Source organism: Parasteatoda tepidariorum, chromosome 3 (genome assembly GCF_982258835.1).
Source record: "Parasteatoda tepidariorum strain Cologne lab strain chromosome 3, Ptep-v5.0, whole genome shotgun sequence".
NCBI classification, from domain to species: Eukaryota; Metazoa; Arthropoda; class Arachnida; order Araneae; family Theridiidae; genus Parasteatoda; species Parasteatoda tepidariorum.
The window spans coordinates 101,395,859-101,409,877 of NC_141757.1; the positions used below are offsets into that span (position 1 = coordinate 101,395,859).

At 28.7% G+C, this 14,019-nt stretch overlaps 1 protein-coding gene across 18 annotated transcripts in view; it reads right to left on the bottom strand.

The window, feature by feature from the left end:
* The window catches only part of LOC107454643 (fasciclin-2), a 249,300-nt gene that overhangs the window by 150,859 nt on the left and 84,422 nt on the right, over positions 1–14,019 (bottom strand). For 5 of the 18 annotated variants that reach the window (XM_087159849.1, XM_071183746.2, XM_071183722.2 and 2 more), the window contains exon 2: positions 8,501–8,546. The exons of the other annotated variants lie outside the window; for them this stretch is intronic. The gene's annotated coding sequence lies outside the window, so the exon portion shown is untranslated. The remainder of the gene's footprint in view (positions 1–8,500; positions 8,547–14,019) is intronic. 18 annotated transcript variants of the gene reach the window in all.

Below are 14,019 nucleotides of genomic sequence, written 5' to 3' on the forward strand. Positions count from 1 at the left end.
TTCTTCTGCTTTTATTCGCAATTTTATTCAAAAAGTTTTCTTAAAATTAATGTATATGTATTTTTGCTCTTTTCTTCTAAAAGGAAAGCTACAGGAAATGAAATCCATTGAAATAGTTGAAAAAATTGCAATAAAAAACGTTCCCGCAGGTGCGTTTAGATAAGAAGTCCTTCTTTAACAGCGAACTTTGTTCCGCAAATAAAGTTCTGAGATAACAAAAGCTTATGAAGTCTCTTAGAATAATGACTGCATAGTTGTAAAATTTCACGTTATCGCATTAGAAACGCGATAAAGTTTCAAAAAAGACACTAAAAAGTGAAAAAAAGAATTGATAAAATGAAGCATCTGTTCCTCAATCTAAATGATATTTTGAATTCTTTTTCCGTTACAAACTTCTAGACAACCTACAAGTGCAATTAGAAGCACCCAAATATTGTACAGTTTTAAAATTTTCTTAAACTTATTGCAAATTTAAATTTAATTCATGCAAATTAGTTACTTTTATTATAAAAGTGTAAGAAAAAAGAATAATTAGCTTTTATTTAAACACGAGAAATGTAATTAATATTTTTATCAGATACAACACTTATTTTTAAATAAAGTGATTAATGGCCACAATGAAGTTGTAGAGGAGAGAGTTGTGAAATAGTGAGAGTTTGTGACAATTTAAGAGTTTGGGTGATGACTCGTGCAGGAGTGGGGAGGAGGGAGTTTTTAGTGAAGAACACAAAAAGCGTATTTAATTACCATTTTGATCATATATAATAACGTATTTTTTATATAAAGTAGTTAAAAATCTTTCGGGGTCGTCAGCAAATGAAATGAAATCGTAAAGGAGGGAGGGAGTTCATGAACTTTAAGAGCTTGTGTAAGATCGGTGAAAGGAAAAGTTTAATTAAAATATAAATATTAAAAATTTATTAAAATACTTATTTATTTATTTTTAATCTGAAATTTATTTTAAAAAGTAAAAAATGTTGTTTTCTGTTGATGCTTTTACTTTGCACCGCGAAACAACGCTCATTAAGGTTAAAATTAAGTTCCAGTTAAAAGCTTATATTTAAAGAGAGATCTTCTTTAGAAAAAAGATATTGTGTTTTATATAACACTTAAAAGATATTGTGTTTTATATAAAAACAAAATTTAGAGATAAAATTTTTGAATTATGATTTATAACTGCTTCTCTATCTATAATACTTTGTCTCTGAACTCAAGCGTATAGCGTGATGTGTAAATAGTGGCATGGTTATGGGTAATACCTAGCGACAAAGGCATGAGGGGGTTAAAAAAAAAAAAAAATTTGTGTCATCATTTACGGCCAGGTTATTAATCAAAATTAATGCTTGTGATCAGCTTACAATGATTAGAGAATAATGAATTTATAACGTGCATGTACGAAAAATTTGCACCGAAAACACTTAAAGTACTTTAAAAAAAAACATCGGAAAATTATTCTCTTAAAAGTATCGAAAATATTAAATTATTTTTGTTGAAGAATAATTAAATAATTTAATGGCAATTCTAAAAATTTAAAATGTGTAGAAATTTCAGGAAAGGCAAAACATTCTTTCCCAATCATATCAATTTGGAGGAGGAAAAAAAAATCAATTTTAAACAGTTCCTGAAACTGGTTTGAAAGCGATTAAAATAAATTTTGCAAAACTTACATCATGAAATTTAATTAAGTCATGTTTATCTTCGAAATTAGCTCCCCTATATCTTTTTTTTCCTTGCAAAGAAAACAGTCTAAAGCTCATTTTATAAGTTGGTAAAACTTTCACTATCTTTCAAAGAATCGGACGAGAAAAAAAAATCACAAGGACCTGAACTCCTCAACTCGTCTTATTGACATCAAGTAAGGCGAAAGAGAGAAAGTCAGGGAAAATAGAGAAGAGGCATTTGAGAAATAAAAAACTTCAAAGGTAAATATCTTTCGTGAAGGAAAAGTGGCAAGTAAAAATCTCAGTGCCATGAGTTTATTAAAAGGCATCAACCATTAACCTTCGCTAAAATTAGAAACGTGCTAAAATCTCAAAAAAGTACAAAGATATTTATTTAATACCTGATTGATATTTCTATCTTTGAAAATGCAGAAATATTTCAATACTTTTTTATCCTGCGAAAGTTTCGGAAATGTATCAGTTTATTTGCCATTAAAAATGTATTTAATTATTTTAATGCAAATATATTTCAATCGCTTATAGCTACTTTAATATCAAAGAGAAAATCTCAGACAATAAAATCATATTTAAATGTCCATTAATAGAGAGTGTTTCGTTATAGCTGCTTTTCATATATTTTAAAATTTCCCCAGTATTTTCTAATCAGAATAATTTTTAGGCCTACTGAAATAAGCTTACTTTAGATTAATTAGTAATTATATAATACATATCTCAGTTCCATTTGCAATGAGCCAACAATAATGACGGAGTATTATAAAGAGTAGATTTAATTAAGGGCTGATTAAAATGATTTCAAAAAAAGAAAAAAAAAAGGAAAAAGAAAAAATTGAAGCTAAATAAAAATGAAACACCTCAAGTTCTCCTTTCAGAGCATCCGCTGTGAAAAGTCATTGTAATAAGCCTAAGGGAATTCAGATAGAGTTATTCTTCCCAAAATTTTTAATTAGCCTAAAGGCAAATGCGTTAATTGTAAAAATCTTAAAAATATCAAGCTGACAAGAAATATTGGAGGTTTATCTAAAACCTCCGCACGCACTGTAAATTGATGTTGGTTGTGAAAATGGGGGAGGAAGAATAACCGGAGTGTTGGAGGTTGAGCTGATTTTTCTATTAGTATACAAACTATATATATTTCAATAAATTTGTAACAAGGAAAATAGCCCTAACGCACACGCCATTTTACTAGATATTTAAGTTTTTTCATTCTGTTATTCTAATAAAAAGATTGTATAAATTAAAGTTTAAATAGCATTTTTCTTACTCTTTTCTTTCATTGCATATTTAATTCATTTAGAAAAGTTCAACTATTCCTTCTTCATAAATTTCTAATTTAAATTGTAAAAATCTTACATAGAAAATTTTAAATTATCTTGAAATTCTTTTAACTCATTAATTATAATGCTAGTAAGGACCTTTCTTTTTTTCTTAAAAAAGGTTTTACAAATTAAATTTAGAACAAAAGAATAAATCTACTTCAACATTTCCATTAACTATTCAATATCTCTTCTGCACACACACGCAAAAAAAGAGATCCTTTGAATTAGATCTTTTAAATTGGCAATAAGTAACAGTCCTGCACTTCACGAAACGAGCAAAAACAAAATGGCGACATAAAAAATCGTTTGAATAGAACAAGTTCGTTGACAAGTCAAATTCTATACAGATCAAATGAAATAAAACAGTACTAAAAAAGGAACTGAAATGAAATAATAAAAATCGTTTTCATTTCCTTCCTGAAAATGGCGAAAAAACAGTAGAAAGCGTTAAAGCCTAAAAGGAATTCATTAGTGCTTTTAGACTTCGCTACTCAAGCAGGTAGCTGCGGTTGTAGGGGTGGGGAGGAAACAAAATTTGTTTTTTTATTCGAGTTAGTGACAAGGTAGGGTGTGAAGCATAACCGAAAAGGTAATTTCTGAGAACAAAAATTGAAGAAGCGTTTCTTTTGGAAGTGAGCAGTCTGTAATCAAGTGTAACTGGAGAAGTGCACATGCTCACTCGGCTGATTGTTTTGTTCTCGGCTGATTGTTTTCTAACCCCGACAGTGTGGGAGTGATAGGTAATCGCCAATTATTCACGCATGCTCAAGAATGATACTTTTTCAATCGTCTGGCATTTTTTATTGTATTCGTCTAGCATTTTCTTTGTTTATGGAAGAAGCAATTTATTTAGAAAAAAAAGGAATTTAGTTATTCGTAACATTTGCTGGAGAACTAATTACTTAATTAGCATAATTACTTAATTTACTTGAATTTATTCAATATTGTAAGATTATTCATAAATTTAATGTGGCTATAATTAAACATTTTAGAGAATTTAAAGGAATGAAGGTACAGAGTGATCTTCGATGTGTTTCCAGACTGGAAGAAGGTTCTAAGTGCATTCGACAGTAAACAGCTATAAAAAATCTGTTGATAGTTTAAGGGTTTAGTAAAAAAGGTGCTAACTGAAGTTTTCGCAGAAAAAAATTTGAAGTTGATAGGGGAAAAAACTTAATATTATTTAACAATAAAACTTTATTTGGAAAGGTACTAGGTGACAATCTTTGAGCATTTTTCTATTGGAAGAAAGATACAAGAGCATTAGGAAACAAACGTCAACGAACGACTAGAAAGTTTTTTTTCCCGCTGCTGATTAAAATGCCAAGATTGCGAACGCTATCACACGAACAGTTTAAATGAGTTATGGTTTTCAAGATAGTGTTGATCAGAATTTTAAAGGTCCACAATAAAAGATTAAAAGATTTACTTCTGATTGTCAACGAACAATTTTTAGAACTAATTTTCTCAAATCCAATAAAATGTCATTTACAGAACCTTCATCCATATATCTCTCCAATTACGTCTGACTCTAAATAGAAATGAATAGGAGAGATTATTGCACGTGTATTTTTTCAATTAAAACATTTATCAGTGATATGTTATAAATGTTCAATGCTTGTAATTCTGCGTACTATAATACTTAAAGGAATACAATTGGCACGTCAGTCGCGAATGACGATCAAAAGGTTCGGACCCAAGTCTGACAAGTATAAAAAAAACAAAAAAAAAACAAACATAATAATCAGAACTGATTTATATCTTGTCATTAAATAGATGGAGATATAGACCTTTTCTAGGATGAATAAATATTTATTAGTAAAAGTTATTTCAATTTTAAAATTTTGAATTTTAAAAGTATTTAAGAGTGTTCTAAGCGAAACTGAGTAAATGCTTTTAATGCCATTTTTATAATAGTCTTAGTAGATTTATAGTAACAGAAAAAACATTACATAAGCGTAAATTAGACTATTGAATTCGATATTACAAACGCAGAAGGAGAAAAACTTTTAATTATAGCACTTTAGCTCCTTAACACGCATGCGTTAATAGAAACAATTTTCCTAATGGGGGACAATTTTCATGACTTATGAGTGCCAAAGTCACGCATCTCAAATGTATTTGAAACTAAAATTATGAAATTACGTTTTCCACCTTTTGTTTAAAAAAAAAACTGACGAATGATTTCAATTACTAAAACATTCGTGTTAAAAAAAATTTGCAGGATGCGAAAATGTTAAAAAAAATGCTTAACGTTAGATAAAATAATTATAAATGCTATAAATTATAAATATGAAGGACAGCAAAAAGGAATTGAAAGGCAATATTATGATAAGCGACACTTTTTCCTACTCTGGTGACATTCTCACATCAAAACTGTTCCTTAATATTGTTTCTATATAGATATTTTCCATTATTTTTCAGATAACAGCACAATACACAGCACTTATATGTAATTCACGTCGTTTTCACCCAAACCTTCATTCGATCCAAATTGAAAATGAGCCTTATTATATTGCTCCTAAGCACTTCAATAAAACATAAAATTTTTTGGATGCATTTGCGCTGTCGATCAAGTGAATCATACGCTACCGCAATAACTCTCACCCTGAATTCGATATTTTCACGGAGCCAACGACATTAAAAACCCATGTGGAAACATAATTATTTCAAAGATTGCATGAGAGAACCTAGTTATTTAATGTCGCCAAGCACACAAAAGACAATGTAAAATTGCGGTTTTAATAGCAGGTACAATGAAAGAGCAACAACTTCAATGGAAAAAAAAAAGAGATCGTGTCAGAAGGTCACTGATAGACAATGCCAATAAATGTTGATACACCAACGAACATTCTTGGAAACGTCAGAGGTTATTTAACTTACTAGTGGGAGGATATTTTTTTTACTGGTTGTCATAACTTTACTGGACGATGATTATATGTTATTATAAGGAATCGATTAAATTTAAAACATTTTACTTTTAGGGAGGCATTCATATATTACGTAAGCATTTTTTGGCACTTTTTTTAGGGTTCAAAATTAATATGGTTTATTCCATATTATCGATCAATTTTAAATACTTTCTATCAAATTGAACTATCCACTATCATTAACTCATAATAAAGTTACAATGAATATTTACTTAAAATACACTGAATATTTATAATTCATTTGAATTACAAAGTTTACTGTTCATTTGAATTACACGAGATGTTTTTTATTTAAATTACACTGAATATTTATTTTTCACTTGAAAACGACGAAAGATTATTCATTTGAATAACACTGAATGTTTATTATTCAATTGAATTACACTGAATGTTTATTATTCAATTAAATTACACTGAATATTTATTATTCAATTAAATTACACTGAATGTTTATTATTCTCGTGAACTACACTGAACGTTTATTATTCACGTGAACTACACTGTACGTTTATTCATTTGAATTACACTGAATGCTTATTCCTCATTTGAATTGCACTAAATGTTTATTCTTCATTTGAATTGCACTGAATGTTTATTCTTCATTTGAATTGCACTGAATGTTTATTCTTCATTTGAATTGCACTGAATGTTTATTCTTCATTTGAATTGCACTGAATGTTTATTATTCATTTGAATTACACTGAATGTTTATTATTCATTTGAATTACACTGAATGTTTATTATTCATTTGAATTACACTGAATGTTTATTATTCATTTGAATTACACTGAATGTTTATTATTCATTTGAATTACACTGAATGTTTATCATTCATTTGAATTACACTGAATGTTTTTTATTCATTTGAATTACGTTGAATATTTATTATATCCTTTTTATCTATTATGAAATAATTTATCAAATACAGTCATTTTTGAGGTGGCCATTGAGTAGAGCAACTTTCAAATCAATCTTTTTTTTCTCCCTATCTGTTAAGGCCATCTTGAAACAAAAGTAAATGAAATACAAGATGCTTTCAAGATTATTTTAAAAACTTCGAAATTCTCTTATTAAATAAGTTGAAGGAGAGAACTTTGGAAGGTTTCAGAGGCGTCAGAATTCAACTTTTTTAAAAGTCAATCATCCAGCAGAGAGAAAATAAGTCCGTATACTTACGGCCAAAAACCATTAATATATTTTCCAGGGTCCCCCTACTTACCCACCAATCCCCAGCAGCTCCGCAGGGGATCAAATTTCATTCTTTTCCGCACACAGTCGCAAAAAAATAATTTCCGTACCGGAAACTTGCGGACTTACCAAGTCTTCACGCACAAGTTTTAAGCGAGAAAAATGAAGAAAAAAGTGTTTTCTAGTAAACAGGAAGCGTGGTTTGAGTTTCTGGATAAAAATAAAAAAAACTGGAAAAGTTTGTAGAGGAGAAGGCCAGAGGAATCAATAGCTCCGGACGGGGAAAGCAATTTCTGCAAGAACACGCGACTCTAGTTGAGTTCGAGAAAACCCCTCTACCCCCCTTTTTCGAACACTTTTGTGGCCCACCCCCATCATCCATCATTCGAATGGACATGCATCGATCACAACAAAATCCAGATTGGGCCTTTGTTATTTTCACTTTGCTTTTTCCACAAACTTTTTTCGCGTCCCATTTTTTTCCCGGAGTTTTACCGGAGATCTTATCGAAATGATGTTTTAAAGAGCCCGGATTTCGTTTTGCCGATTAGATAAACTGGTTGAGGAGGGTAAAAAATGAGATGTTTAAATACCATCAGTTCGAGGGGAAAAAAAATTGTTATCAAAAAAGTTTTCTGAAAAGTCAGCAAACTAGAACCCCCGTAAATCCTTGGCAAAAACAACGCCTTGCACAGAAATGAAGATTGATGTTGAGTACAGATGATAAAAAATTAAATAAATAAAAAATAAAAATCCTTCAAAATGTTCAATGCTTTTTTTCTAAAATCAGATTCTAGAATATATGCTTTTTTTCGAAAATCATATTCTAGAATATTCGATTTTTTTAAAAATAATAATAAAGTAGTTCCGCTAAAATCTTTAAATTCAATAAAAATAAATGGCTATTTTTGCGTAAAAAAATCTATTCATTTTACACTTTAAACTGATATTTCATTCTTTGTAGCAGAGAATGTTCTCACATTCTTTTCGTAGTAATTGGAATTTTATTCATTTGCAGTTTTTTTCCTCAGTTGCTTAAACAAATGAGATACAAATTATAGACAATTTTGTATTTCGGAAAAAACCAACTCCAGTCCGATAAGACAATCATTGTAGAAAATACATTTTTATGTTTAATTTTATTTTCATATTACAATATTCTTTACAATAGAAAATATATTTTTACCTAGATATATATTTTTGTTAAAATACTCGTGACAAATAATGCATTCCTCGCTAGCAAACGCTTAGCTATGTTCTCATGGCAGAAAATGCATTTTTGCCTAGAAATGATTTTTAATGTTCTCATACTAAGAAAATGCATAATTAAATCTTGAAAAATGTTTAAAAAATCTAAAAAATATAATTTTTAATGGTAACTTACGAATCTCAGTAAGTTTTCAAAACCAGATCACCAGAATTTATCTTACCTACAAGAAATAAGAAAAAACAAATTAGGAAGAGAGTTAAATGTTAAAATACAACAAAAGTTAATGAAAAAAAATACGAACAGGATTTATTTTGTATTTTCTTCCTTTCAAAAATTACTAATATTTTTAATTTTTAAGTACATGATATTCCGAAAATTTTAGAACTAATAAACCTGTTCTAATATTTTACCAAAATTTTCAAGACAGACAAATATACAATATTAAATTACCAATTCAAAATCACTAAAAACGTAGTCTTATTGCGTTATATTTCAGAATAAAATTTGTAGGGGTTCTACAAAGACAAAGCGCAATTTACTGTATTCTAAATAAGCGCTGCCGTTTTTTTAAAGATATATATCGTTTTTGTTCTCTTATTATCAAAAGTTTAATAAAAAAATCATCGGGAGAAAATAAATAAAAAGCACTAGATAGCGAGTGAATAAGCTTCTTAAATCAAAAAGTAATGTTAGTAATAATTAACTGAAATCATTTATAACTTCTGCTCAATTTATATATTATAATAATATCAGCTTAATTTAATAGCATTATCCAGAAAATTGCCGCATATCGTATAATTTATCCCGTCATTAGAGATGTACAAATCAATCATTCTAAACATTAAAGCACTTCAACAGGAAATGAAATTCAAGATAATATATTAATTTAAACCACGTGACTGTTTAATGCTATTATAGTGCTTTACCATTCTCATGGGAAATTATAAAGCACGGATACGTTTCAACAGCGCGTTGTAATAGAATAAGCTTTCCGTAAAGCACTTAATGCAATTTAATGTTAGTAATTGATGCTAGAGATTAAACTAGTAAAAGCAGAATAGTCGTATTATGGGATGTATTAATCATTATTCAATTCTAATAAGACAAACGAAAATGTTCCATTATTATAGAAATTTGATTATCTTATAGAACTATTGGATAAGCGCTTATTCGACGGGGATTTTCATAGCGATAAGCTTTCTAAAATAAGAGAGATTATCCAGTTAAAACACAACCCTGCATTTAAATTATCTATTAGCTTCAAAGCTAAGATTGACAAAAATTTATGAAGCAATTACAGATATTTGAACAATAATTTTACTTCGATATTACAATCTGAGAATAAGAATATTACTTTATTAAACTAACGCATTTTATTCAGAACTAGATAAACTTTTTTAAAACTTAATAACGCATTAAGTTACAAAAATGGAAACATTCATAGATATAATTAGTACACAGCGCTAGAAATTTTGAACTGTTTAGAACTATAATATCGATCAAATTAGCTGTAATCTAAACGGTACTATTTCAAATTATATAGTACTTCATACATTTAGTTATATTTTAATACCTTAGTAGACAGCAAATTTGCACCGAATTATGTTTCAAGGTACTGATGTTCTAAATTGAACAATTAATCGATTTTTTTGAGCTGCCATTTAGTAGAGATTTCGGAAACCTGCAAATTGCTTATCTGGAAACAATATTAAGTAAAACTTTGATGTAGCACTCAATGCTACCTTTAAAAACTGTGTGGCATATCACTAGATTGTCCCAACCTTTTCGATATTGCTTCACGGATCAGTTTAGGAGAAATTATAGTCTGTTAATGAACCCTGCACAAAAAATTATCGATAAAACAGGTCCCTCCGCGAGATTATTTATCGTTAAAATGGACTTTTCACGAAATATTTTATCCCAAAAATGGGCTCTTCACAAAATTTTTATTTAAATTTATTTTTTTGAAGTTTTTGATTCATAATTTTAAAACTGCGATTGCTTGAAAGAAAAAATTCCTGGGAGGCTTTTTTCGAATTAAAAAAAAAAAAAAGAATTTCAAACTTTCTGTGCGAAGATTTTCCATGATTTCATGAAAAGTCTGAATTGACCACTAGTTTTTGAAATTTTTCTAAAAATCAGAACCAAAATATGCAACAACAATATACAATTTCACAAAATCACAATTTTATTGGTAGATTTCTTATAATTTCTCACAAAGTCTGAAATAATCCCTGATTAAAGCAGTCTCTTAACCATCTTTGGGATAGCAAAAAACTGAATTAAAAACCTACTGTATGTATAAGGTACCCCAGTATCTTTAAAGTATATTCCAACATATTTATAATTATTATTTATGCAGAAAAGGAAACTCAATTATCTAAGAATTTAATGTATACTTATAATTGGCAAGTCAGTGTTCAATATAATCAAATATTTTCGTTATCCAAATAGACTTAAATACCATAAAATTTCGACGATCAAGTCCATATTATGCTTTTATGAAGTTAATTTTAATTAAGACAGACAACAAAAATAAATCTTAAAATCTGATTATTATATTTGATTTAAGATAATTATGATTATATTTTAAGATTTTGGATGACTAATTGATGTACACACAAACGATCTGAGAAGGGACAAACTGGTCCCTCCAGTGTTTCTAGTGTTAAAGAAGATACAAATGGAAAAATTGAAGCACACCGATCGTCCTACCAGGAAAAGACAACACGGGTCATCATAACAAACGGTCACCGTAACTATCGGTGCATTAATTCGGAGAGAAAAAATGAACTGAGGGCATCCAGCTTGAAATGAAAGAAATATTTTTGTTAGAATCACCTTGAAATAAAAATAAAACTTTAATTTATCATCAACTTAAAATAAATCAACTTGAAATAAAAGTATTTGATATTTATAATTTAAATTTATACATTTTTAATCTTGTATTATTTATATTTGAAAATATTTTTGTACTTACTTTTTTAGACATCAAAATTTAGAGGCTTTTAAAAGATATAGAATCAACCATGCTACGTAATTTGAAAGTATAATAATTATGTCGAATATTTATTGATAGTTAGGAATAAAAATATAGATATGTAGGGGAGAGTGGGGTCAATTGTAACAGGGTACGATTGTAACAGAGCAAAAATTTAGAGTGTCGGGTTCTAGATTTGGTTCCATGGTGGCGCACAAGGTGTATTTAATAAATCTACATGCACATCCCTGCTGCAACCATTTTTATGTACTTTTGAAAGAGTTACATCACAAAAGATATTTTCAGGCTACGGAAGTACTTTTTTTGGTATTAGAATATTATATTGTAACAAATAAAAATTATTAACCGAATATGTAAGTGGACATCTTAATTTTTAAAAAAAGAAAAAAAGATTAGTTTCGCTAATTAACTAGCATTGTTTTTATCAAATGAAGCTGAAATGGCGTCTTGGGGACGATTGTAACAATACGTAAAGGGACGATTGTAACAGCTGAAAATAAATAATCTTATGTTTACAAACCATTACTTAACTCTTTAAGAGCCACCAATAGTTTCCTATATAATTTATATTATGTTGCATGTGCATTATTTTATTTGTCACCTTTCACAGCATAAATTAAAATTTTTAACCCTTTAAAGTTAAAAGTTTAACCCTTTAGGTCTCTGCTCATTATTATTTTTACTCCTAAAATATCACTACTATTTCGATCCATAAAAAAATATATCACAACTATGATAATATGTATAATTAACTATGTTTTAGTTGAATTTATGAAATGTTACAATTGTAAGTGGAGAAAATTTTAACAAGTGCACGACTGTCAAAAATTTTTAATAACTAATATAATAACATTTAAAATAAGTTTTTTTTCTAGTAGAGGATAGTCTACTTTACTCGTCTGTCAATTAATATTAATAATATATTGGATTTTTGTTAGTTAAAAATAGTTAAGCAATAATGTTACAAATGACCCCACTCTCCCCTACCCAAGAATAATAAAGAGTTAGAAACAAGTTCCTCCCAGTTTTTTTTCCCTTCTTTTTTTAAAGCTGGCCATTATTAACGCTAAGACTTCAACTACAATCAATGGATTTTTTGTAGTTACAAAAAATATTTTTCCCGGTGTCAAAAAGGGTAGTGTATTTATATTTTAATAATTTAATATTAAAAGAATTTTGTCCGCCAAGAAACACAATTTAAACAGATTTAAGAAAATTAAGCAGATACATATAAAATCCCATAAACGAATGCTTAAGTTCTTAAGATCTAATAAATCATTTTAAAAAATCTGTTTTAAAAAAAAATCTGCTGCAGATTATTACCACTGAAAAAAATTATTCGCAACATTCTCAAATAGCTGGGGCGCTTTTGGCAAAAAAAAGTGCGAATGGCTATTTCAAGCAAAAATAAGATTTTAAATAAGTAATTTTTAATAATTTTTAACAAAAAATAAATAAATAGAAATAAAGAAATTCATAAATTAAGAGTAAACGCATAAGCGTGAACTCATTTTTCGACGTCGTCAACTCAAAAAATCAGATTGAAAAAGGTTTAAATTAAACATTTTAATTTAAAAAAAATTAGTAAATAAGAGAGTTCGAGCATTGAAAGAAAGCTATAAATAAAAGTAGGTTTTTGTGATAGATCTTTTCTGTATTTTTGCCTCATAAGCCTTTTATCACGAAATCTTTCTGGTGTAATTCAGGGATTTACCGAGTTTGACATTCTTATCTTCGATCCGATTATGTCGCTAAATATCAAGTTTAACGGCAACTCCCCCGAACGATATTTCATTTATTCCTGTCTTGTTTATCACTGTTTTCTTAAGCCTATTTCACACGATCAATTTTTGTTAAATCTAAAAAGAGAAAGAACATTTGTTTTCACGCAAGAAATGAAGATTACGATAAATGTTCATTTATAAATAAACTGCAGAATAGAATTAGTGTGCTACTGAAAGAATAAAATCACCAAATAGTTAAACCATAATGCGCCTGCATGCATATTAACATACATATTTATATATTATGCTTCCTGAAAAATATTATCCTTTAGGAGGTTTATTTTAAAGTATATAAACGCTAAATTGTTCCGTAAGCCACCACTGTAAACTAATACAATTGTTGAACAAGAACGGGATATTGCAGCAATCTAAAATTTAAAAGTTGCAGAAAAAATTGTTTCGTATTAAGATTGCAGATACCAATACTATTGTTCAACATTTAATCAATTTTTAAAATAGTATTTTATGAAATAAATAATCCCAAGAAACTGAATTTACCTCATTCCTTGTCAATGCAACTTTGGTCACATAGGACATACTAGAAGCGCTTTAAAATTTAGACTTAAGGAACACGATAGATATGTCCGTTATCAAGAATATGAGAAATCATCAATTGCTGCACATTGTTGGAATCTTGGACTTGAATTCAATTTTTTTAATTCCCACCCCAGTTACACCAGCTTCTCTTAATGCCCATGAATCTTGTCTTATTCACATGAATGCTGATTCACATGAATGCCAGATTCACATAAATGCTGATTCGCATGAATGCCTGTGGTTTCTCTTGTTCTGTTTTTCAGCTTTTTTTTTTCTCTAGGCTACTGTGGTTTTTCTAGTTTTGTTTCTCATCCTTATTTTTCTATTTTTCGTTGGCAACATTACGTTTTATATTTTAAATCACTTTTGTT